At 37.4% G+C, this 27,227-nt stretch overlaps 1 long non-coding RNA gene across 1 annotated transcript in view; it reads left to right on the top strand.

Annotated features, from left to right (window-relative positions):
• Positions 1-24,274, top strand: part of LOC115274132 — a 66,258-nt gene extending 41,984 nt beyond the window's left edge. Inside the window, exon 3 of the long non-coding RNA XR_003901103.1 lies at positions 24,205-24,274. This is a non-coding gene — a long non-coding RNA (uncharacterized LOC115274132). The remainder of the gene's footprint in view (positions 1-24,204) is intronic.
• The last annotated feature ends 2,953 nt before the right edge of the window (positions 24,275-27,227 follow it).

Raw genomic sequence — 27,227 nt, 5'->3', positions numbered from 1 at the left:
AATTATATGATGTAGTATTTTGGGTATAGCCTAGGCATCAAGATTTTTCAAAGTTCCCCTGATGATTGTTATAGGTATCCCAGTTGTGAACCAGTCCTTAGGTATTAATAAAACTGAAGTTATCTTTTCCTGGACCTCTTGGTCCATTTTTAAAAACGTTTATTTATTTATTTTGAGAGAGAGAAAGACAGAATGAGTGAGAAAGGGGGAGAAAGAGAGGGAGAGAAAGAATCCCAAGCAGGCTACACACTCAGCACCAAGTCCAAAGTGGGGCTCAATCTCACAGTCATGAGATCATGATCTGAGCTGAAATCAGGAGTCTGATGTTCAACCAACTGAGTCAACCAGGCGCCCCATAACATCTTTATTAAGTAAATTCTGAGACTGTTTAACTCTAGAGCCACCAAATAATACTAATCACTAAAGATGTTTCCAAAGTACTTGGTCTAAAGAAAGATCTGGACTGCTTGTGTTTACCTTAAGGATCAAATTCCCATTTACTGGTGGGAACCTTTTAGTTTATAAGAGAAGATACATAGAGCTTTTGTTAGAAGATAAACTAGCAATAGTATGTGAGCTGAATTCAGAATTTTCCACATTAGTGTCTTTCTTGGTCATCGCATGTTAAAGTAGGGTAGGAAAGTAACTTAATAGTCCTCCTGGGAACAGGAGCAGGTTTTCACATTTTGAAGGTCATGTTTCTGCCCCTTAGGAAAGCATTTGAGAAAAAGGAGCCAGATTCATTCCCTAAGCCCATCTCTTGGGTATCATGGGGAAGGGACTAATGGCATTGATGCATGTGCACTATGGAGCATGATGTTGGTTGAGAAAAAACTTAAAGCAACAAAACCCCGTTTTCAGAGAAAATCAAACTGTAATTCTAAAATTGATCAAAGTGGAGTGGTTCTGTTTAAAGGAGACTTTGTAACCTGTAGGCTGCTCAGTCTAGGCTGTGTCACATAGTCCCTATCCCCAGATGGCTCTGAGGGACTGAAGCCTAGGGTTCTGCCAAAGGTAACTTGAAAAACACACTTGCAGTTGATGCTTTTAGGAATAGCGATTATAGAGAAATTAAACTGATAACAAATAAAGGTGTGCTGTGTTTACCTTGGTATCAAGATTGAGTATGGTGTCAGGATTCATCAGGTTGGCTCTTTTCTAGGGTCATTTCAGTATACAAAAGCATGACTTGGGTACCTTGGTGAAATGCAGGTTTTCATTTAATGGGTCTTGGTGGGACCAAGATCTTCATTTCTGATTAGTTCCCATGAATTGCCAATGCTTTTTCAAATCACAGTTTATATATCAACATCCCCCAGGAGACTTACTAAAAATGCAGATCTTGGGGCCCCAGCCTGAAACTTCTGGCTACAGCCCTCTACCTGAGAGTCTAGAAGTCTTTGTTTTTAACAATTTTATTAAACTTTAATGATGTTTACTGAGTTTGAGAACCATACTGTAGCATGTGTCTGCCTACATACCTTACCCTTCAGGAACCCAGGAGGAGAACATATGACTCACCAAATGCCAGGGCTGGAGGGTTTGGAGATCACTCTTTGATTGGTTAGAAAACTGAGCTCCCAGAAGGCAAACAGTTCTTTCAAGTGTCCATCACCAGCTGGCAGCAGAACAGGACAGATGCCAGTGTGGACGACTGCCCAACCCCCAAATTCCCCCAGGAGACTAAAGGCCTTCCTTTATCACTACTCTGTCTGTGCTGCTTCCTGAGGCCAGAAATTGTATCTCTCTTGTCGTCTTCTCTATTCCCAAAGCTTAGCACAGTATCTGGCCCAAAGAAGATGCTCCGTCACTCTTACTGTTGGTTATTTGTGCTATGCTTGTGCCTGATCAAATGTTTTCAGATTTTCTTATTAAGTATTTTCACATTATAGAAATGAAAATTTCTCTTTGCAGACCAAATACCAAAGTTCTAACAAGAGTCTGAATACAGGAGGCATTCAGAACATGGATATGGGAGGTAGAAGAGATGGCCTAGAATTTAGCCTTGGCTTCAACATTTACTAATGTGTAATCTTTGCAGTTTTGCTCAACTGTTCTGGGTTTCTTCATTTGTAGATTGAAAACATCAATGGATTCTGTGTCGTGGGGTTTTTAAACATTTAAGTGGTCAATGCATGTAAAATGTTTAATATGATTCCTGGTATGTAGTAAGGGCTAAATCCAATGATAGCCTCTGGATTACAAAAGTGAGATCATAATTGCAAAAGTCATACCAGAAGGTGCAGCATTAGGAATCCCTCGCCAACTGTCAATTTATGAAATTTTGAAATGGATCGTCTCTGAAACGATCATGTGTAATGCATAGACCATATATCTGGAGTGAACAAACCCGGGTTTGTATAGCTTCTCAGAACATTTTTATGGCATAAGGTAGGTCATCCTTGTATAATAAAGTGGTTACTAAGATACCAAGAAATGAGGTTACTGTGGTGAGTCACTCCCAACAGACAAAATGGCAAGATGGAGTGTGGAGAGTTGAATTCTTCCCTGGGATTCTCTCCACAGGGTCCAAATATCAACTGACTAGCTCAGAGTTTGCTGCAGTTATGTGGTGCAACAGCTTTGAGCAATGCGTTTTAATCTTTACACAGAGTGTGTAGTAAAGATATTTTTAGCTTGATTACCAAATAGAGGAATGTGAGTTTGAAATGCATGCCTCAAGAGTTCAGTAGGGGAATGGGACTGTGTGGTTATGACTATCAGGAAGTGTGTTTTTTGCTCATGACCCAGGTTTTCAGAATAGTTCTGATATTTAGATATTCTGCTGTTCTCTGAGTAAAATTCTACTTATCTGAGCACATATGTTGATTTTGTGGGGAAGTGGTTGGGAATATATGGCCACTGCAGACCAATAGGGAGATCATATCAACAATACTTGGAGTAAAAGTAGAACATATTATAAGTAGATATGACTTCTTCGCCTTAGTAATGAGTCTGACTTTTTTTTCGATTTCAAATGACAGAGACTAACTCACACCAGCTGAGGCAAAAAAGGGGATTCCCTGACTCTTATACCAGAAAAGCCCAGAGGATTCATGGCTGGATGGATACACATTCTCAAACAATGACCCAACAAAGCCCCCTCTCTTTACCTCCTTACTCTTGTTTTTCTATGTTGGTGTTATGTTCAAGCAGGCTTCCTTTTTGGGTGACACCAGGACCCCTGGGTTCATGTCCTACTGGTTCAGCATCCATATAGAAAGAAGATGACTTCCCAAAGTGTTTCAGTGGAAAGTCTGATCATTCACTCTGGCTGTACCTGGGCCATTTGTCCCTCCCATACCCACCAGTGAAGGAGCTGGTATCAGCAGCACCTGAAATACATAGCATACAAGACTCCTCAAAGGAAACTGAGACACTCATTTCAAAAAGGAGGGCATGGAGACTGGGCAGAGAAACAATAAATGTCTTTACATCTTTTGCTTCCCATCACTTCTTTATACTTAGTCTGCCTAGAATAAAATTCTTCCACATACCATTCTCATAAGACATGCCATCTCTCTTACAAGAGATCTGCCTCTTGCCCACAAAGGATATTCATTTGGCCCCCGTTTCCTTCTTCCACCTGTACCGTGTGAACTTGATTGAGGTCTTAGTTCTGGCTGTTGACTGTCTCTCCCCATGATTGTCACTTGGAGATTTTCTTCCACATTGGCAGCCTTTTGCCTCCCAGTCGCCATAAAATTTGTCACAAAACTCTTGTAATCCTCTTCAATCTGTGGAAGGAAGGAAAATGCCTATACCTGCCAGCAACCAGGAAGAGTTTCTTCTAGGATTTCTTCTGGGAAACATGTAGACACAGTTTCCTCACCCTGTGTATCTCTGGCAAACTGCAGAATGGACCTACTGTTCATTTGAGTTCACCAGGGCAAGAACTCCAAGAGTGATTTGCTTGGATCCAATTTGCAATTTGCTTTTAGAGAGCTAATTAGATATGAATTTGCAAATGAGAGTAACTACCCCTGCATGTAGCAATTTGCTTTATTAAACGAGAAGTGACATGGTGTGTGTTATGTTTCTAGCATGGTAAGGTTCACAGTTATGCAGATAGTGAAAAAATTCCAAGAGCGACTGGTGCTCAATGTATAGCTGAATGCTATAGATTTAGAAAGGGCCTCAGAAAGCAAAAAAGGGAGATTTCAATAAAATGTACATTTTCATTCAGCATAGTGGGTCAGAGCCTCCCATTGGATTTGTTAAAAAGAATCAGGATTTATTGACTGCAAAATGTCAGACACTAAGCAGAACCCATTCACTCCCGCAAACACCCTACAGGGAAAATGTTATTATTATATCCATCTTATATTTAAGGCTAACTGACTCGCTCTTGGTAACATAGGTAGACTCTGAGGGAACTTCAGGCCAGTGGACCCCAGACCCAAGCTCTGACAAACTATGATCACTTTGGCTATTCAGAAACTGTCCATGGCTACATGCTGGGTTTTTTAAAAATTATTTTTTAGAACAGTTTTGGTTCACATTGAGAGGAAAGTATAGAAATATCCTATATACTCCTTGCCCTTCCTCCCCCCCCCCACATGTGTAACTCTCCCATTATTGACATCTCCCACCAGACTGGTTCATTTGTTATAATTAATGAGCCTATCATTATCACCCAGAGTCTATAGTTTACCTAAGGGTTCACTCTTGGTGTTGTACATTTCTTGGGTTTGGACAAATGTATAATGATAGATACCCATCATTAAACAGAATATTGTCACTGCCCTAAAAGTCCTCTGTGCTTCCCTATTCATCCTACCCCTGCTCCTCGCCTGTCCTGGCAACCATTAAAATTTGTATAGTTTCCTTTGCCCTTTACAGAATGTCAAAGAGTAGACACTATACAGTATATAGCCTCCTTAGATTAGCTTCTTTCACTTAGTAATATGCATTTAAGAATTCTCCATGGCTTTTTATGGCTTAATAGCTCATTTCTTTCTAGCACTATTATTCCATTGTCTGGTGGTAGTAGTTTATCCATTCTCCTATTGAAGGTCATCTTGGTTGCTTCCGAGTTTGGGCAATTATGCATAAAGCTGCTGTAAACATCCAGGTGCAGGTTTTTATGCAGCCGTATGTTTTCAGCTCCTTTGGGTAAATACTACGGAGCACAGTTTCTGGGTTGTATGGTAAGAATAGTCTTAGTTTTTTGAGTAACCTCAAAAATGTCTTCCAAAGTGGCTGTACCATTTTTCATTCCTATCAGCAGTGAATGCAAGTTCCTGTGGTTCCACATCCTCATCAGCATTTGGTGTTGTTGGTGTTCTGAATTTAGCCATTCTAGTAGGTGCACTGCCAGCCGTTTTTCAATTTTTCATTAAAAATGTATTGCATGCCTTCTAAGTGGTAGATCATAGATGTGTGTGATGCTCTGTGAAGTTTTGAGAAGCAACTCCCAGATAGTACCTGAGATGGAAAACAACAATAACGAAAACCTATTGCATATTGACTAAGTGCCATGTCTTAGGTTAAGCACTTTCTATATTTTCATTATTAAATTTATTTAATCCTCCTGCAAACTTCCTGAGTTAGATACCACCCCATTTTAAAATAAGGAAACAAAGTCTCGGAGAGAGGAAGACACTTGCTTCAGGGCATCTAGTAAGGGAGCGATGGAACTGAGGGTGGAGTCCACACAGTTTGTGTCCATAGCCTTTGCTGTTGACCTCTGTGCTGCACCACACAGCAGCACACCATGGCACACCAGATCCTATCAGCTTTTTCAGGAGCAAGGTACCCTATTAGAACTCAGTCATTTTTGTACTTAGTGTTCCTCAGTTATCATATAATTGAATCCAATCCCACCCCCAAACCACTGCCACCTTTTTGACTTCACACTATCAAAATGTTAGGTGGTAGATATTGAATATTTAAATTCACTTTCAAAAGGACAAAATTTTTGAAGAGTGACATATTGTCACTGAGGAAAGACAGAATACTGCACTGTCAAATCAGCAAATTTCCCAAGACGACTGCACGTGCCTGTTTCTGTGCTAGGCATTGGGGTGCCTTGTTATGACTCAGTACCACAAAGATGCACACAGTTTAGCAATAGGTATGCAGATAAATACTATAGGGCAAAGTGCTGAGTTTTGAAGTGGAGGAAGGCCAGGGTGCTTGGGGGGCTTGATCTGAGCTACCCATGACAGCCAGTGAACTGAGTCTTCCCCAGTAGGTAATGGAAGGCTGTTCTTCAGTTAAAGGGATGAGGTTCTACAAAAGTACATGCTTATTTAAGAATATATTTAGTCACCAGACAGACAAAAAAGATAATAGAAATTTAAACAATTAGTGAGTAAATGAGAGGTTGTCAACCTTGGTTTAGTTGCTCCACAGTATCTTCAGTCTCCTTCTGTATCTACCTTCTTTGTTATTGGCATTCATATTCACACATTTTAACCTCATTGTCACAGGATGGATGCTATCACACCAAACAGAGCCATGGTAGAAAGTTGACAAAGGGAGTGGTAGTGAAAAACCTTTTCCTGTAATGGAACTATTCTTTTATTAACAGGGAAGAGAGGAAATGAGGCTCTATAGGGCAGATTCTTGCACTTTACACTCAACAGAATGACCATTTCTCTCTATGTAAAGAATTGGCTGGGCTTAGAATGGCATCTAATAGCACTTCCTATTTAGAAACTACTTTGGAGGGACACCTAGATGGCTCAGTTGATGGAGCATCCAACTCTTGAACTCAGCTCGGGTCTTGGTCTCAGGGTCACGAGTTCAAGCCCCCCACTGGGTTCCATGCTGGGCATGAAGTCTACTTAAAAGAAAAAAGAAAAGAATCCACTTTGGAAAGAAACAATATTTAGTAGGTTGCTTCTAAGATCACCTAAGTATTTTCCTCAAAAGCACATGTCCTGATGTATCCAAGGCCTAATAAGTTAATATCTTTTGGATTTAGCCAAGTTTTCTTTTTTGTGGAACTTGTCAAAATCTTTATCATGTTTATGATTTCTTTGAACTCCCAGGCATGCACTATTGGATCAATGTGGTGATTTACTTTAGTAAGCATTTAACAAACAGGGGAAAGTTTTGTATATGGGCACAGGCAAATGTAAACTATTGCTAACCTACCCAATAGGGAAAATTAGCATTTGAAGTAACCCTCAGAAAGAATTGTACCTCAGAGGTATTTGTTCAGACCTTTTGAATACCACTTTTGTAATCTACCCCATAGATTTGCAGAAAGGAAGTAGAAATGCCTTTTTATTGTTAAAATTAGTGGTTTTCAGATGTATTACAAGCCAGAATGATTGCATAGCCCTACAATCCTTCCTTGAACTAGGGGAACCATGGAAATCAGTCACTTAATCTCTTTGGTCCTTGAGGTCTTGCACCCACCCTTCATGGAGGGCTCTGTCATGTGATGCAGTCCTATAGTCTTCGAGTGCAGCCCCCAGCAGATTGTGATCTTAGCTGGTCTTAGGCGGAGTGAATATTTTATGCAAGGGGCTGATGTGTGATCCCAGAGGCCAACTGGGACTTTCCAGAGCTTACAAGAGCAGCATGTATCCCCATTTTTCATACGTATTTGCATATTGGTGAAAATATTCATGATACCAACACAACATAGGCTTAGGGCATTGACCATGGCATGTTTTCACTGTGGTACAGCTCATAGAACTAATGCTCTCAGGAACACACTTTGGGAAATAAACTTACATTCAGGGAGTCATTTTCTTAGGTGTTATTTCCATTAGTCTAGAGTAGACTCAGACAAGTTATCTAGGTCTTTTCTGTTTGTTTTTTGATTCTCTAATCTGTCATGTAATTTATAAGAGAAGTGTTAGGCATCATGGTGAAATCTCATTTGATTTTGCTTTTAATGAACTGCTTTTTTTTTTTTTTTGAAAAGAGTACGGTAAGTTTGGGGAAAAAAATTGAATAACATGGTCACTCCACCTATGCACTGATAGCAGATAACGTGGATGAAAAATGAAGCATATAAGGCATTATCTGGATGTTTTTATGTTTTTAAATGCTTCCTATTTATAGAGTGACATTTAGATGACTGAAAATTTCACTTTCAGAAACATGATACTGTAAGACATATCCTAAGATAGAAAGTCCTTTGTGGTAAGAACATTCAATGCTTTTCTGTGGCATCTACAACCAGCACACATCTGGTAATCAAAAGGAGAACTGCATGGAATAAATACAGTAGTTGACTTCTGCCCAAATCCTTTTGAAAAGAGGAAGTGGAGCCTTTCTGCTCTTTGACACACAAAAGCACATTGCTTTATAATGGATTCTGCAGAAAAAGCAAAATCCAAACAAAGCAGCATCTTTTTACTATAACCTACATACAATGTAAGTGAGATGCCAAGTATGCAAATGGTGGGAGGGAAGAAATGCATTTTCACTACCCCAGTTATTGGATATTGTTTAGAAATATGAGTAAATTGCCCATGAGTTAGATGAGTAATGTCCAGCACATTTTTCGCCTTCTTCTTCTTCTTTAATATTTGGGTCTCAGTCTAATTTTTATATACTATTTCTTTGATTTTTTTTTTTTTTTTGTAAAAGATAGGGTGGTGGTCTGAGAACTAGATCCCTCTTCTCTCAGCCCAGGTCAGCAGGGTGAAATATAATAGCAGTTCCCTCCTTACTAATGCTTCTTTCTAGATAGCAGTAAGCCTTTCCCATGTCCATTATAAGCTCAGTTCTGCAAGTAAGCTGGGTCCATCCATTTATTCTAGTGGTCCAAGCGCAAGTGGAATCATTGTCATGATGCAGCAATTTCTGCCAAGGAGACAATGCAGAGTCCCAATTTGGAACTGACAGCCCCAAAACTAGACATTCAGCCTACCCCCGGCCCCCCACATATTCTACACCCTTTACTGAGACCTTCCTGTATGCGAGTTTACTAGTCTAACCAACTCCTCTTCACTATGAGATAGGGACCCTGTTTCATCGTCTTTGTGGCTTTTTCTCCCTCCACCCTTCCCAACACCTGGGCCAGTGCTCCATCTAAGTAGGCACTAGATGTTTGTTGACTAAATGCTTTTGAAGGACTTTAGAGAACTGTTGAGGGCATGGGGAAAATGGCTTTGCAGGAGCTGCACATGAAGACGGAGGCTTGATTCTACGGGCTGGAATGAAGTAAAGCAGGAGGATGAAGCATGTTTGAAAACCTGGGGGTGGAAGTCACTAGGGAAAAAAGAAAGGCAAAGGGAATTTTGTCTTCTGTTCTGGAGTTAAATTCATCAAGGCTATATAAACCTTAGTGCATCAACAGTGATACCACCTCATAAAATCATAGACTGTAATGTCTAATGTGGTAGTCAGTAGTCATATGTGGCTATTAAATTTAGACTAGTTAGAATTAAATAAAGTTAAAAATTTAGTTCTTGAGTCACACTAACCACATTTTAAGTGGTCAGCTGCCACATATAAGTATTGACTCCTGTATAAGCCAACACAGATGTAGAACATTTACATCATCTCAAAAAGCTGTGTCAGAGAGCACTGTTCTAGGGGATGAGAAAATCATTTTGCCCATCTCCTTGTTCATTGATTCTACAAATATTAACCAAACACCTACTTTGTTCCTGGTACTGCACTGAAAAAGGGCTGAAATGTTTAAGGGCATAGACTCTGGAATAGCTGGAACAGACTCTGGTTAGGCTGTTCCCTCCCTGTGTAATGGTAGGCAAGTCACTTAACGTGTCTGTGCTTTTGTTTAATCATCTGTAGAGTGAAAACAATACAATTATTTCGTAGGGTTGGTGTGCGGATTAAATGAGTGTGTTTGTGTATGTGTGTATATGTGTAGGAATGTATATACACGTATGTGTGTAAATATGTGTATGTATATTTGTGTATGTGTGTATATATATGTATATGTATCTTAGAACCATTCCTGGCACATATTCAATGGTTGGTCAGTAGGAGCTCTTAATAATTGTAGTATATATATATTTTTTTAATATTTATTTATTTATTTTGAGAGAAAGAGAGTCTGTGAGAATGGGGGAAGGGCAGAGAGAGAGGGAAAGGTAGAATCCCGAGCAGGTTCTGTGTGTCAGTGTGGAGCCCCACATAGGGCTCTATCTCATGAACCATAAGCCAAACCAAACCTGAGCCAAAATCAAGAGTCAAGTGCTAAATCAACTGAGCCACCCAGGCACCCCAGCATTAGGTATTTATTACAGAGCAACAAACAAAACAACTGTCATTCATGCTGTCCTGGAATTTACCATCTCGTGGGAACAGCAGACAATAAACCATTTTTTTAAATTACCAAATTTGTCAAGAACTGCAAAGGAAATGAATGGACAACCCAAGAGGGAATAATAGGGGAGAACTACCTAGAAAGCTTCTCAGAGGAGGAAACCTTTAAGAAAACAAAGAGGAAAAATGCCAGTCTTGCAAAGGGAGGAGGAGGAGAGAACCGAGACAGAGGCAAGCATGCTGTGAAGGAGGACAGTGTGACTGTAACAGAAAGGGAGGTGCTCCAGGTGAGGTTGGAAGAGAGGGAAAGAAGACTGAAGCCAGTGGGGCAGAGTGTGCACTAGGGGACAGATATTTGTATTATATGTAAAATGGTTACTCTGGGAAGTGTTCAAGATATGGATTGGAGGTTGGGGGACCTAAGGATGAAGGCAGAGTCCATTAGAAGTCTATTCTAATAGATCAGGAGAGAGAAGGATGATTTAAACTCAGATAGCAGGCATGGAAGTGGAAAGAAGTGAGCAGTTTCTAGATATATTTGACAGATAGAACCAATGAGACTTGCCAAGGGATTATATGTAGTTGGTAAGAGGGAGGCATCCAGGCTGATGCTTAGTCTTTTACTTGATTAACCAGGACAATGGTAGTTTCATTTACTGAAATGTTCTCTACCTGCAGAGAACATTTTTGGTAGAAAAAAACCAAACTATTTGATGACAAATAGTCTGCTAGATATGTAACTCTGGTGTCCATATGAAAGGCTGGATATGAGATAGGCACATGGGCATCATTAGCTCAAAGATGATATTTAAGAGGCAGAATGGAGACCAATTTCTGCAATGATGGAATACAGACACAGTAAACTTTTTCCCCCAACAAAGTAACTATGTAATTGAAGAAAATTTATCTATCTAGACATTTTCTCTCCCTCTCCCTCTCCCTCTTGATCTTCCTCTCTCTCTCTCTCTCTCTCTTTCTCTCTCTCTCTCTCTCTATATATATACAATTATAAATATATACAAGTATATGAAAATATAAATACATAAATCTCCTTAAAGTCTCTAGAAATTGCCCTAGGGGCATATAGTAAGTGGAGAAATATTCACTCAAATAAATGTACTAAATCTCAGTAAGAATAGTAAAAGTCTATAATATTTGAGCCATGATACCCGCTTCCCAGCTATATCTTATGGAATCACCATTGAAAGGGCAGTCTTCCAGCATTTTTCATTGTCTCCCCCAAACCCCATGTTTCACAAGCTGTATTCACAGTGGACTGGAGTTTCCACCTAGCCCCAACTTGTGGGACAGAAGCTATATGCCAAATATGACAGGCCAATAGTATTGGACTCTAGTCATCCAGTTATCAGGTAGAGTAGCAGTCCCATGTTAGGAGAGTCAAGCCAAGAATAATAGGGGCCACCATCCCTCCTCAGTGCCTGATTATAGACATAGAACATAGAACAGGGGTGTCCCTGCATGAGAAGTGGACCTCTCTCCCCATGTGGAACCTTGTTCAGTAGCATAGAGTTTCACTTTAGGGTGGAGAGGCAGGCCACTACATTTCTGACTGAGAGGAGTGACCTTATTTGGAACAAAACGTGGTGAATTCTGTGCCTATCGTGTTGTTGAAAACAATGGTAATCTTGATGGAGAGTAATTATGAGATCCTAATAACTCCATGATATTGGTAGCAGTGAGTAAAATGTAAAACAATCAGAAGATTAACAACAACAACAACCAAACCCCTTAGAAATAGACAACCAAGAAGAGCTCTCCTGGCAACATAAGTAACCTTGGTATTGAATAGGCAGTACACAAGTAATAGGTAGTATCTATTCAAGAGTAATCAGTAATCAGAACAGGACATAGAGCAGACTTGAAAATATTTCCAAACTCCATACAGAAAAATAAAATAAATACAGAGCTAGCACTGGCAATAGGGGCTTAAGGATAACCTCTAACTAAACACTGAGCAATACTCGAACCCAAGAGCAACTTCTAAGAAGATAGGCTAAAAATAAAATCACATATATCTCTGGTAATCTGGAAGACTGTGTGTATGTATAATTCTGCACTCTTTCAGAAGTGAATGGAAAGGGGTAGTCCCAGGATAAACAGGGTACAGAAATGTAAACTTCTTTATCTGTGGAAGTAGCCTCAATGCTACTCACATATGTTAAAGGCAAAAATCTAATTGCCAACAAGGATTAAGCACAACTTTTTTTTTCAAATATAATTTATTGTACGTTAGCATACATACAACACCCAGTGCTCATCCCAACAGGTGCCCTCCTCAGTGCCCATAACCCATTCCCCCTCTCCACCTGTCCACCCTTAGTTTGTTCTCTGTATTTAAGAGTCTCCTGTGGTTTGCCTCCCTGCCTCTCTGTTTGTAACTGTTTTTTCCCCTTCCCTTAACCCCCATGGTCTTCTTTAAGTTTCTCAAGATCCATATAGGAGTGAAAACATATGATATCTCTACTTCTCTGACTGACTTATTTCACTTAGAAAAATACCTTCCAGTTCCATCCATGTTGCTGCAAAATAACATGATTTCATTTTTTTCTCACTGCCAAGTAGTATTCCATTGTATATATAAACCACATCTTCCTGATCCATTCATCAGTTGATGGACATTTAGGCTCTTTCCATAATTTGGCTATTGTTGAAAGCACTACTATAAACATTGGGGGTACTTGTGCCCCTATGCATTAGCACTCCTGTATCCCTTGGGTGAATTCCTAGCAGTGCTATTGCTGGGTCATAGGGTAGTTCTATTTTTAATTTTTTTGAGGAACCTCCACACTATTTTCCAGGGTGGTTGTACCAGTTTTCATTCCCACTAACAGTGCAAGAGGGTCCTGTTTCTCCACATTCTCCACAGCATCTGTAGTTTCCTGATTTGTTCATTTTAGCCACTCTGACCTGTGTGAGGTAGTATCTCAGTATGGTTTTGATTTGTATTTCCCTGATAACGAGTGACAGTGAACATCTTTTCATGTTTGTTGGCCATCTGGATGTCTTCTTTGGAAAAGTATCTGTTCATGTCTTTTTTCCATTTCTTCACTGGATTATTTGTTTTCTGGGTGTTGAGTTTGGTAAGTTCTTTATAAATTTTGGATACTAACCCTTTATTATTTGCAAGTATCTTTTCCCATTCCATCAGTTGCTTTTAGTTTTTTTGATTGTTTCCTTTGCAGGGCAGAAACTTTTAATCTTGATGAAATACCAATAGTTTATCTTTACTTTTAGTTTACTTACCTTCGTAGATGTGTCAAGCAAGAAATTGCTGTTGCTGAGGTCAAAGAGGTTGTTGTCTACCTTCTCCTCTAGGGTTTTGATGGTTTTCTGTCTTACATTCAGGTATTTCATCCATTTTGAATTTATTTTTGTGTATGATGTAAGAAAGTGTTCTGGTTTTATTCTTCTGCATGTTGCTGTCCAGTTCTCCCAGCACCACCTGCTAAAGAGGCAGTCTTTTTTCCATTCAGTGCTTTTTCCTGCTTTGTCAAAGATTAGTTGACCATACATTTGTGGGTCCAATTCAGGGTTCTCTATTCTGTTCCATTGGTCTATGTGTTTATTTTTTGTGTGGGTACCATACTGTCTTGATGATTACAGCTTTGTAGTAGAGCCTAAATGTCTGGGATTGCGATGCTTCCAGCTTTGGTTTTGTTATTCAATATTATTTTGGCTATTCAGGGTCTTTTATGGTTCAGTATAAACGTTCGGATTGTTTGTTCTAGCTTTGAGAAGACTGCCAGTGCAATTTTGATTGGGATGGCATTGAATAAAGCATGACCTTTATCCAATAATTGGTTTATGCCAGTTAATTTGTGACCCCGAAATAATCAGACTAAAAGGCAAAGACAAAAAATAAGAGGGATATCAGAGACTATGAACTGTGATATAATGACCTGAGTCAAAGTTGGATGCTTAACCAGCTGAGCCACCCAGGTGCCCCAAGATAACCAACTTTTAACTACAAACACTGTAGGCCAGAAGGCAATGGAATGGCGTATCTAAAGTGATGAGATAAAAAACTGACAAACAGGAATCAGCAAAACCCTTTTAAAGATGAAAGCAAAGTAAATACATTCCCAGATAAACAAAAGCTGTGAGATTTTGTTGATGGCACATCTGCCTTATAAGAAATGCTAATGGAAGTTGTTTGGGCTGAAAAGTCGTAACATCAGCCAATAATTTGAACCAACATACATACACACACACACACACACACAAAGATGGAGTGTCAATAAAGGTAATTATAAAAGACGATGTACAGTGATGTCATGGGAGATGATGGAGTCGGAAACTTCAGGAACCAGTCCTGCCACTGGGAAAAGAAAAAAAAAACATGTTTAAGAAGGTATTTATAACCAGAATCAACTATTTTGGAAATCTGGAGTCTGGTCAAACTCTGGCAGTATCTAGGAGACTGCTTAATGAAGTAAGAGACTGGTCAATGAATTTTTGCGTTTCACAGAGAGGCTACCATCTTCCATTTCCTGGCCTTGCATCAGGTAGCTGTGGGGATGGCAGCCCATGTTTCTGGTGTGCTTTGAAACTGCCAGGTTGTATAATAAGCACCTGGGTTTCCAGGGATCAGGGTTATTTCTGTTGATCTACCTTGCAGATTACTGAGGGAGCAGTGCAGGAGTTGGCTTTTATTGCAGACCTTGTAGACTGAAGCAGCTTAAGAGCAGCATTTGTTGGGTAATTAAAAGAGTAGAATGCCTTTTATTTCTCTTTCTTTAATGGATCATGCATTGAAGGAATTCTCTACCAGGCCACTAGCCAACTGCTGAGATAACAGAATACAGACTATAGTGAATGATCACATAAGACAGGAAAAATGGTCCTTGCAAAATAGTTTAGAGAAGTCACTAAACAAACAGAGGAGTATATCCCTCTACAAGCAACATCAGCAACCTCTGGGGGAAAAGGAGAATATAAATCCTAGAGGGACCACATAAAAACATAAATAATGTCCAGTTCTCAACAAAAAATTACAAAGCATACAAGGAATCAGAAATATGTGGCCTATTCATGGGGGAAACAAATCAACATAAGATATCTCTGAGAAAGCCTAGAACTTGGACATACCAGACAAAACTTTAGCTATGTTAATATATGTGAAGAGCTGAAGGAATCAATAGACAAAGACCTAAAGGAATTTTTAAAAATGTATTCACAATTAGTAAAATATCATTGAAGACAAATTATTTTTATTTGAGAGAGAGAAAGTGTGCATGAGTGGGAGAGAGGGAGAGAGAGAAAGACTCCCAAGCTGGCTCCACACTTACCACAAAGCCCAATCAGTGCAGGGCTCGATCCCACAACCCTGGACCTGAGCCAAAATAAAGAGTTGGACATTCAACTGACTGAGCCATCCACATACATGGACAGAATATTCTAAAAGGAATAAGTAGAAATGCCAAAAAATTTACAAAAGTTGAAATGAAAAATTAACAAAAAGTTCAACACCAGATTTCAATAGGCAGAAGAAAGAATCTGCACACTTGAAAATAAAACAATTTAAATGACCAATTCTGCAGAGCAGAAAGAAGAAATAATGAAGAAAAATGAACAGCACCTAAAGAACCTATGAGATACCATTAAAAGGCACCAACATATGCCTTTTGGAAGTCCTAGAACAAGTAGAAGGAGAAGAGAAAGAAAGGGGTAGAAAACATATTTGAAGAAATAACAATGGAAAGCTTCCTGATTTTGCTTAAATAAATCAATCTATATACATCTACGAATCTCATACAAGTCTATGGAGAAAAAACTAAAAGAGATCAAAGTAACAAACATTCTAACCAAACTGTCAAAAGCAAAGACACATCATAAAAGTAGCAAGAAAAGTGACTCATCACATATAAGCGATCCCTAATAAGATTATCAGCCAATTTTTCCTCTGAAACCATGACGGCCAGAAGGCAGCGAGATGATATATTTATTGTGAAAGAAAAAAAATGTCAACTAAGAATTGTTGTCTGACAAAATTATCTTTAGAAACAAAAGAGAAATTAAGACATTCCAAGATACTAACCAAGGGAGTTTATATATACCTGCCCCAAAAAAGAATGCTAAGAAGAGATCTAGAAGTACAGTTCTACCACAGTAAAGGTAATTGCATAAAAACTAGTATTATTGCATTTGGAGCTTTTCCTTCATTTTTGTTTCCTGAATTATTTGAAAGACAACTGCATAAGACAGTAATGTAAATGTAAACAGTAATGTAAAAATAGTGTTAATAGGCATTGAATATATAAAGATGTAATTTGTGACAATAATAATAAAAATGAGTTGGAAGACTGAATAGGACCAGAATTAATGTATACTATTGAAGCCAAGTTGGTATCAATTCAAACTAGACTGATACATATTTAAGGTTTGACTCTAATCCCCATAGTAACCACTAAGAAACTAACTAAGAATTATACAGGTAAGAGAATGAAGAAGTAATAAAGAATGGTATGCTAGAAAGAAAATCAAGCACAAGTGAAGATGGTATTAGAGGAACTGAGGAACAAAAACAATATAAGACATATATAAAGTAAATAGCAAAGTGGTGGAACTAAGTCCTTCATTATCAGTAATAATTCTAAATGTAAATCAATTAAACTCACCAATGAAAAGGCAGAGATTGACAGAAATGGATTTTTAAAAAATGTTTTATATGTGCACCCTATGTTTATTGCACCTTTATTTACAATAGCCAAACTATGGGAGCAGCCTAAGTGTCCACTGATAGATAAATGGATAAAGAAGATGTGATATATAGATTCACAATGGAATGTTATTCAGCCATAAGAAATTTTGCCCTTTGTAACAAGATAGATAGAGCTTGAGCATATAATACCAAGCGAAATAAGTCAGAGAAAGACAAATACCATATGATCTCACGCATATGTGGAGTTAAAAAAAAAAACAAACAAGCAACGGGGGGAAAAAAAGATAAACCAAGAAACAGACTCTTAATTATAGAGGACAAACTGATGTTTACCAGAGGGGAGGTTGGTGGGGGGAAGAGGGAGATATAGGGAGTGAGGATTAAAGAGTGCACTTATCATGATGAAAAAAATAAAAATAAAAATGTGTTAAATATATGCTATTTAAGAGAGACTCACTTTAGTTCCAAATACACAAATATGTTGAAAGTAAAAGAATGGAAAAACATATTCTATGCAAATAGTAATCAAAAGAGAGCTAAGTTTTTATACTAATACCAGACAAAATAGATATAAGTGAAAAATTGTTACAAGTGACAAAGACATTATGTAGTGATAAAAGAGTAAATTCATCCAGAAGATATAGCAATTATAAATATATACATACTAAATAAGAGTCCCAAAATATGCAAAGCAAATATAGACAAAATAGAGGGGAGAAATAGACACTCTCTCCACAATGATGGAGACTTCAATACTCCATTTCTAAAAATTTAGATCCATATATGTCTTCATTAAAAATAAAGATCTCAAATGAACAAGCTAACTTAACACCATAAGGAACTAGAAAAAGAAGAGCAAACTAAACCAAAAGGTCATAGAAAGAAGGAAACAATAAAGATTAGAGCAGAGACAAATGAAACAAAGAATAGAAAATGTATTCAATGAAATCAGTAGTTCTTTGAAAAGACCAACAAATTAGGCAAATTTCAGCTGTACTAAGAAAATATAGAAGGCCCAAAGAGCTAATAAAACAAGGCATGAAAGTGGAGCTGTTATTGCTTACTTTATAGGAATAAAAGTATTATGTACTATGAATAATTATAATCCATTAAATATATTGGAAAATCTATATGAAATGGAAAAATCCCTAAAATTGCCAAAACTGACTCAAGAAAGAAATTGCAGTCACAACATAGAACAAATAAAGAGTTTGGATAAGTAGTAAGTAATATTTCAACAAAGAAAAGTCCAGGAAAAGAAGTCTCCAGTGGTGAATTTTACCAAACATTTAAAGAAGAATTAACACCAATCCTTCTTAACCAAAAATTTGAAAAGGAAGGAATACTACCTAACATAATCTGACATTAGCAGTGCTTTAATAAGAAAACTAGACAAAGATAACCACATGAAAAGAAAGCTATAGACCAATAATCCCTTTTATTTTTTTTTACTGTTTTATTTATTTTTGACACAGAGAGAGACAGAGCATGAGAAGGGGAGGGGCAGAGAGAGAGGGAGACACAGAACCAGAAGCAGGCTCCAGGCTCTGAGCTAGCTGTCAGCACAGAGCCCGACGTGGGGCTCGAACCCACGAACGTGAGATCTGACCTGAGCCGAAGTCAGAGGCTTAACCAACTGAGCCATGCAGGTGCCCCAGTAATCCCTTTTAATATAGATGCAAATAACCTCAACAAAATGCTAACAAACCACATACAACAATGGGCTAAAATGATTATACACTAGGTCCAAATGGAACTTATCCCAGGAATTCAAACATAACAAACATGTTTTTTTTTAACATAAAAGAATTAATAGGTGTGATATGCTATAGACTTTGGAATAAAACCACATAATCATTTAAGTAAATTCAGAAAAAGCATTTGATGAATTCAACATCCTTTCATGATAAGAATTTTTTTTATAAATTAAGAATATAAAGGAACTTTTAAAATACAATAGAGGGCATTTGCCAGAAATCCACAGCTGGCATCAGTGTCAATGGTGAAAGACTGAGAACATTCCTCCTAAGATTAGGAACAACAGAGGGATGCAGGCTTTCACCACTGCTATTGTACATTGTACCAGAAGTCCTAGGCAAAGCAATTAGGCAAGAAAAAAAAAAAGGCTTCCAAATCAAAAAGGAAGCAGTAAAACTTTTGCTATTTGCCCATGAAATGATTCTATATAGTAAAAAGCCCAAAGAATACACATATACAAAAAATACTAAAGCTAGTAAAGAAGTTCAGCAAAAGTAGTAAGTACATAATCAAAATCAGTTATGTTTCTATATAAAAATGGACAACCTGAAAAGAAAATAATTCTATTTATAATAGCATCCATAAGAGTACTCCAGGGAGTTTGAAAAAGTCTTGTACATTGACAACTACAAACCATTGCTGAAAGAAATTTTTAAAGATCTGATTAAATGGGAAAGAACTCTGTTCATGAATTAGAAGATTTAATGTTGATAAAATGCCAATATTCTCCAAACCAGCCTGCAAAGTTAATGCATCCCTATCAGAATGCCAATGGCATTTTTGCAGAAATAGGAAGACATTCCCCAAATCCATATGGAATTGCAAGGAGCCTCAAACAGATTAAACAATCTTGAAAAACTAAAACAGTGGAAGAGTCACATTTCCTGTTTTCAAAACTTATTACAAAGCTACAGTAATCAAAACAGTGCGGTACTAGCACAAAGATAGACATACAGAACAACGGAAAAAAAATTGAGGATTCAGAAATAAACCCAAACGTCTATAGCCAATTGACTTTCAACAAGAGTACCAGGATCATTTCATGGGATAAGATTAGTTTCTTCAGCAAATGGTGCTGGGACAGCTGAATATACGTATGAGAAAGAATGAAGCTGGATTTGTGTCACACTCCATTTATAAAAATTAACTATAAACAACCAACATCCTAAATATAAGAACTAAAATAATAAAGTTATTATAGAATAAAGCATAAGGGTAAATTTTCATGACCTCAATTTGGCAGTGGATTCCCAGATTTGATACCAAAAGCATGAGTGGGAAAAAAAATAAATGAATTTCACTTCATAAAAATGAAATACTTTCATACATCAAATGCTATTGTCAAGAAAGTGAAAAGACAATCTAGAGAATGGAGAAAATATTTGCAAATCCTATATTTGATAAGGGACACTTTACTATTCAGAATAAATAAAGTCTTTTTACAACTCAAAAACACAAGGACAGAGAGCCTTTTTTTTTTTAATGCAAAGGGCTTGATAAGCCATTTCTTTAAGAAGATATTCCAGTGACCAAAAGCACACAAAAAGATGTTCAATGTCGTTGTCATTAAAAAAATGCAAATAAAACCACAATGAGATACCACCTCATACTCATTAAGAATGCTACTAAAAAGGGTGTGTGTGTGTGTGTGTGTGTGTGTGTGTGTGTGTGTGTGTAGACCAAGAATAGTAAGTACTGACTAGGATATGGAAAAATAGAAACACTTGTATACTGTTGGTAGGAATATAAAATGATGAAGCCAGTATGAGTATAATTTGGTAGTTCTTCAAAAAGTAAAAACAGGGGCACCTGGGCGGCTCAGGAAGTTAAGCCTCCGACTTGGGCTCAGGTCATGATCTCACGTTCGTGGGTTCGAGCCCCTCATTGGGCTCTGTGCTGACAGCTCAGAGCCTGGAGCCTGCTTCTGTGTCTCCCTCTCTCTCTGCCCCTCCCCCTCTCATGCTCTGTCTCTTTCTGTATCAAAAATAAATAAAAATTAATAAAAAAAATTTTTAAAGTAAAAACAGAATTACTATATGACATAACAATTTACTTCTGGGTATATATCTAAGAGAAATAAAAACATGCCTGCATGGAAATTTGTATATGAAAGTTGATAGCAACATTCTGCATTGTAGCCAAAAGATGGAACTGGAAACAACCTAAATGTTCATCAGCAGGCAACTGGATAAACAAATTGTGGTATATACTTACAATGAAGTATTACTTAGTCATAAAAAAGGAATGAATTACTGATAAATTCTACAACATAGATGAACCTCAAAAACATTATGCTAAGGGAAAGAAGCTAGAAACATATTATTCCTTTTATATGAAACATCCAGAATAGATAGATCCAGAGAAGCCAGAAAGCAGATTGGTGTTTGCCAGGAGATGGGGAAAGAGGAAAATGGCAGGTGATTACTTCATGGATGAGGAATATTTTTCTGGGGGCATTGGAAGGCTTTAAAACTAGAAAAGATAATGGTTTCACAACATTGTGAATGCACTGAGTGCCTCTAAATTCTATAATTTACTATGGTTAATTATATGTTATGTGAATTTCACGCCAATTTAAAAAAACAACAAAAAAGACCTGTAATTGCATTATTTTCCCCTTTTTTCTTTTAACCAATTTTAAAAAGTATATATGTATATATAAAACAAAGTGTATATAATTGTACTGAGGGGCCTATAGTGTATAGAAATAGATTGTAGTTGAACGCGACAGTACAAAGGATGTGCTTGGGATTAAATCTGTTTGGGGGGTAAGGAAATGATACCAGATGATAACTGAATCCATAGGAAGAAATGAAGTGAATCAGCAATAATAAGGAAGATCAATATAGTAAATTCTGTAATTAGGTACTTGCTCTTCTTCTCCCAGAGTCTGTAAAATAAACAAGATTACATAAAGTAATAATTGTTACAATGTATTGTTGGGTTTGTAACATATTTAGATCAAATGTGTAGAAAAATCATATTATAAAAGGAACAGTGCTTCAGAGAAGTCAAGTTTCAATTTTCACCGGAATTTAGCTACTAAAAATATGAAGTAGATTTTGATAAGCTGAGATGTATATCATAAGCTCTAGAGTAGCCACTAAGAAAATATTTTAATATAATGAAATATCATGAGTGAAATCAAAATGTTACACTAAGAAATATCCATTAAATACAAAGGAAGACAGTAAAAGAGAAACAGAGGAGCAAAGAGATTTAAGACACAGAAAATCGAAAACCAAGCAGACAGATGTAAATCCAACCATATCAGTAATACCATGTAATATGCATGCTTAAACAGTCCAGTCCCAAAGCGGAGACTATTAGATTATATTTTATTTTATTTTTAAAATATAATTTATTGTCAAGTTGGCTAACATACAGTGTTAGTGTGCTCTTGGTTTTGGGAGTAGATTCCCATGGTTAGTCACATACAATACCCAGTGCTCAAACAAGTGCCCTCCTTAATGCCCATCACCCATTGTCCCCTCTCCCCCATGCTCCCTAGAAAAAGAAACAAAATCCAGCTATATGCTATCTACAGGAGATGATTTAGATTCAAAGATTACATATATATACATATATATACACACATATATATATTTGAAAGTACAAGTTTATAAAAAGACATATCATGAAAATACAACTATAAGGAGGTGAAGTGGATATGTTCATATCAGACAATATAGACTTCAAAACAAGAGCTAGAAAAGGTTGAGACCACCCAAGGAAAAAGCACTGTTAGAGAAGAACTGAGGGGTTAGAGTAGAACATTGGGAGTTCTCAAATTGAGAGGTAGGAGAAAAGGCAAGTAACTTGAAAAGGAGACCTTCAAGCTACAGTATTTTCTAGGTTTTTACATATCATGCTATGGTATAAACACACGCACTAGAATCATTCTACATCAGCTCTAAGGTTGCATGCAGTTGAACTGATCCATTCACTCTTTCGTCCACCTCAGTTTAACAAGGAAGAGAAAGGCATGAATAGTGACTTCCCCTAAGTCCGAGAAACATAATTAATAGAGCTGAAACTAAAAACCACACGCACACACACACACACACACACACACACACACACACACCCCCCTCAACAGTATAGGTGTAGTGTCTCACTTTTCCCTCTTCTCTGGTATTCAGTTAAGTCTTTACTTGTTTTGAGAGCCTTCAAGGTAGACTTGCAGGGTACAGCCTGTTTGGGAGCCTAGCACAAATTTCTCAACATGTTAAATCAATGGCATTCATTTGGGTTGACTTATATTAGCTGTGTCATTGTGGATAACTGATTAACTTTTGTGAATCCTAGTTTTCTCTGCTCTGAAATAAAGCAAACAATACTCTAAGAGAGATATAATCATAAAGAATGAATGAGGAACACAGAATCCCTTAGAGCTTTGTGTGTATTTTAGAAGCCCATCACATTAGTTTGAAAAGCACAGTCACTCTCCCTAACCTCTTGAGGACACCATGAAACCTTCAAAATGTAATGCCTCTGCATTGCGAACTTAACCTCCACAAATAGAAAGATGTTCAGTGAAAACGCCATGCTGTATTTCAGATGCTGAGGAAGAAACACCACAAAATTACTTTTTCCAGTGGAGATTCCAACCGTAAAACTGGTTTCATTAACATCTATTGTAGAACTAAAGTACAGTCATAGTCTTGACATGAAAATGCCAGTGATTCCATACTACTAGAAAATTAAAGTGCTTGTTAGCTTTTAAACATGCCATAAACTAAATGGCTAAGGGCATTTAGTAAATGCCCTTGTGTGGTTTTTTATTTGGGTAAATCATTTATAGTCAGATCCTCTCATCCTTAGGCAGTCAATTAGAGCTCAACAGAGATGAGCTTAGTTTATATCCTTTGTAACTGTCTGCATGTTTCCCCCTTGGTGTTTGCTGTGATGAAAATCTGTCCCTAGTGTTAACCTACGGTTGACCATAGAAGAATCAGGTCAGTGTGTTTTGTAAAAAATACTATTATATACAGTAATTTTTAGAATAACAAATCACTATCACCATACACACACACTGAGCTACCTCTTCTTAGAACTTAGAAACAATGTTGTGGGAATAGATTAGGTACTGTGGAAAAACACAGGACCCCCACTGGAGTAATACCATAAAGCCCAAAGCAATTTGGGTCATTTTTCAGCTCTACTTAGGTTTTTATCAGCACTTCCTATTGCTGATACTACAGGAGATTGAGCTAAACATTTTGTTACTTATAACCTATAGCATTGCTCCAGGCTGGAGTTAACCCGTAAATTCATTTCTGGGCAACTGGAAAAAAGTAACAATGCAGTGGAAAATAGATTTGGATGCTAGGTACTTTTAATAAAAAACTATTGTCAGTGGAAGAAAGAAAACTGATGGAGTAGAAGTTTCTGCTTTCATGACAAAGGGATAAAATATTCAAATAAGGACAAGTCTAGAATAGTTAAGGTGGCAAACAGTGATCTTGACTTATTATTGAAAGTTTCATCCAGAGAACTCTGTTGGTGAAGTAAACAAAAGTTTTTAACACACTTTCTTAGAGGAAATTGTCTCTCCCCAGTCCAGATTGTCTAATGAAGAGTAAGGAACATCATTATTAGAGTAGAAGAAATTGAGAGGGAGGAAGAACAGAAAGAAAAGGTAATCATAATAAATATTATTGTCATTGTTCAAAATATCACGATTTTAGCTTTTTTTCAATGATGCTTTTTCTAATAAGCTTCTCAATTAAACCTGAAAATTGCTATTCAAAAAGAGAAAGTAAGTTTCATAACATTTATTTGGAGAAAATTTTCTCTCCAAGAATTTCTGTTCTTGCCTACATATGGGTTCTTCTTGTAAGTTGGCATTTGCAGCTTATTAATATTATATTAAAATATGATATCCATCCTTTTTTTTTCAGTGATAGCAATCAGCTTTTCACATTGCATTACTTTTTGGTATAAATAAAGGAAAAGGGTTGAATTTATGAAAATCAATCTAAAAACACAATTTATTTTGAATAGAGCCTAATCTTTTCTTGAGTTTTCCTTATTACATTGTAAGTCCTTTATGCCTCAGATCTCTGTTCATTAATATATTAAGCCAAAAATCATTAATAAGAATCTTGCCTCATTATAAATTGCCAGAGGTAGCTTTCCATGCTAAAGTTTTACACTGATGATAGCTTCTGGGGAAAAATAACATTTTCTTTAACTGCTTATGCTTCAACTAGTCAGCATCATATTTGTCTGGACAAATCCCCAAATCAGAGTGACTTTAAGTGTGTCCATTCAACAAAAATATTATTGCATATTGTTTTTGAACAATAGCCTTGAGTGTAAAAGTATATAATCTTCCCAATGACTTTTTTCCCATCATTAACTAGTTATTCTTTCCAATAACCTTATGACAGAAGCCACTGTAAAAAAAAAAAAAGGAAGTAGATATAGAAAAAAAATTCTACTAAAAAGGGTGTGTCAGAGGTTACACGTTGCCAGTGTCATGTTCTGATGGGAGCAAATGCCTTTCAATGATTCATCTCTTTTGATGATCACTTATCTCCCAGCATGGCTGATAAGATCATTAATACTCCTTAAATTGCTGGGGAATCTAAAGCTGGGTCAACAGGAATAAAGTCCTTTCCTCTTTATTTTGGTCAAACCAATCAGAAACAAGCTTCCTGCAAGATGATAAAATTGCCAAAGCTATGGTATCAGATGTTCCAGTTGTCCTTGCAGGAAGTAAATCTTCCTTGAACTCAGAATCACAGCCTCTTTTAGTTTAAAAGAAACATAGTCCACTGGTTCTTAGCCTTGTTTTGGATATAAGCTCCTCTAAGCCTCCAGCATAGGCTGGGAATGACATCTGTCTCCCAAAATATTCACACAAAAAACTTTCTGCAATTAGAACCCATTCATAAACCTTGTCTTTTCATGCGAGGAAATACAGACACAAGAAGGGAACTTAAATGCTCAAGTTCACATAAGTCCTAATTTATTTTTTTCAAATTATTTATTGCTACCTTTTGAGAGGTCTAAGGTAACCTCAGATGTTTCTCAGCTGTTCTACCAAATAGCAGTACTCTGATTCTAAATAACTTCAGCTTCATTCATCTGATTAGCAGCATTTGTTGAGTTTTTCTATATGCTGGGCACTGTGTTTTTCATTCGTCTCTTCCATAGCACTAGTGTGAAAACCAAAGAAGAATCAAAATGGCAGTCTTATCTGTTGGTCATACCTGTTGGTGAAGTTCCAGAGAACATTGTTTTGGTTTCTTTTCATTAAATGAAGATAACACATATCCAACAGAGTTCTAACTCTACTCAGAACTTTTAATGTTCTTCCAGGCTTTTCAGACATAATTCCCTTCCCATGCATACATGGGAAACTTATGTTCAAACTCACCTTTCTAGACCCCTTTGCTCAAGACAAACCATTCAGTTCACTCCATCCCAAATCATTAAAACAAACAAACACTAGTATGATTGTTCATTCAAGCAATTCTCACCTAGAAATTTACTGTAGTTTTATTCCTTTTTCAAAGCCTGGGTCATATCACATTTATCCATGAATCCTATTCTGATTACCTACCTTCAAACCCCCCTCTTTTTCCTCTTGATTTTAAAGCTCATATGGCTCTATCCAGTTGGGGGCTAATGGTTGATGGTCATGTTTTATCTCTTTCTGCATCTGTGACTTAGCACCCTTGATATATTGAAGCCTTTTGAGAACAGCTAGCATGTCTATGGTTCACTCTGTAATACCCTTTCTCATTTGATGAATTTTTTCAAATCAGGGCTATAGAAATGGCCTCTCTTCAAAGGATTCCCAAACTATTTCTATTTTTAGTAGTTGACTATTAAAAGAAAGCCCAGTCTATCCACATATTGAAATTCTTGACTCTGCCTTGCATGTGGATCCCTTAGCCAAGAATACTCCCATTTTTATTTTCTTCTAGAGTCCAGAAAACCTTGGAAGGCTGCCTTATGGAGTGATGGAATGAAAAGCCAGACCAAACCAACCAGACATGGGCTCCTTCTATAAATGAACATTCCACAGCCAAAGACAGAGCATCTTCCATTTCTCGGCTCAGCCCCCAAATGTCTCCTGGTTATAATTAAGTACCTCAAAGTCTTCCAAACACCCTTTTAGAAATTACTGCCCCAAATACAAGATGATGTCCAATCAGATGTAAATCATCACCCAGCAGGGAGGGAGTAGCATGAAAAGTGGTCATCAGCACTTGGACTAATCAGAAAGTCTAGTCTCTTGATGAGGATTTTCATTGTCTCATTTGTCATTCTGGCCACTGAATATTCTCAAGTGGCCAATTTGCTCCCTATTGGTAATCAGCTAGTTATTTTTACTCTCATCCCTCTCTCTGGGACTGTCAGAGTCTTGGAGCAATTCATCTCCCACATGGGCCTAACCCTTCTGTGGCGGGAAATGGGGGAGGGAAGCTATTATCCTGGAAAAGATAAGTAGAAAACTATTCCAACGTTTATATTCGGTTTTTAAACAATGATTTCCCTGATGAGGTAAGTAAAATAATGACCCACAGGGGTAAGAGTGCAACAATGAAAGCTTCAAGGATAAGCACAT

Source organism: Suricata suricatta, chromosome 12 (assembly GCF_006229205.1).
Source record: "Suricata suricatta isolate VVHF042 chromosome 12, meerkat_22Aug2017_6uvM2_HiC, whole genome shotgun sequence".
NCBI lineage: Eukaryota > Metazoa > Chordata > Mammalia > Carnivora > Herpestidae > Suricata > Suricata suricatta.
Note: the sequence above shows the minus strand (reverse complement) of the source record. Positions and strands in the feature narration are given on the sequence as shown.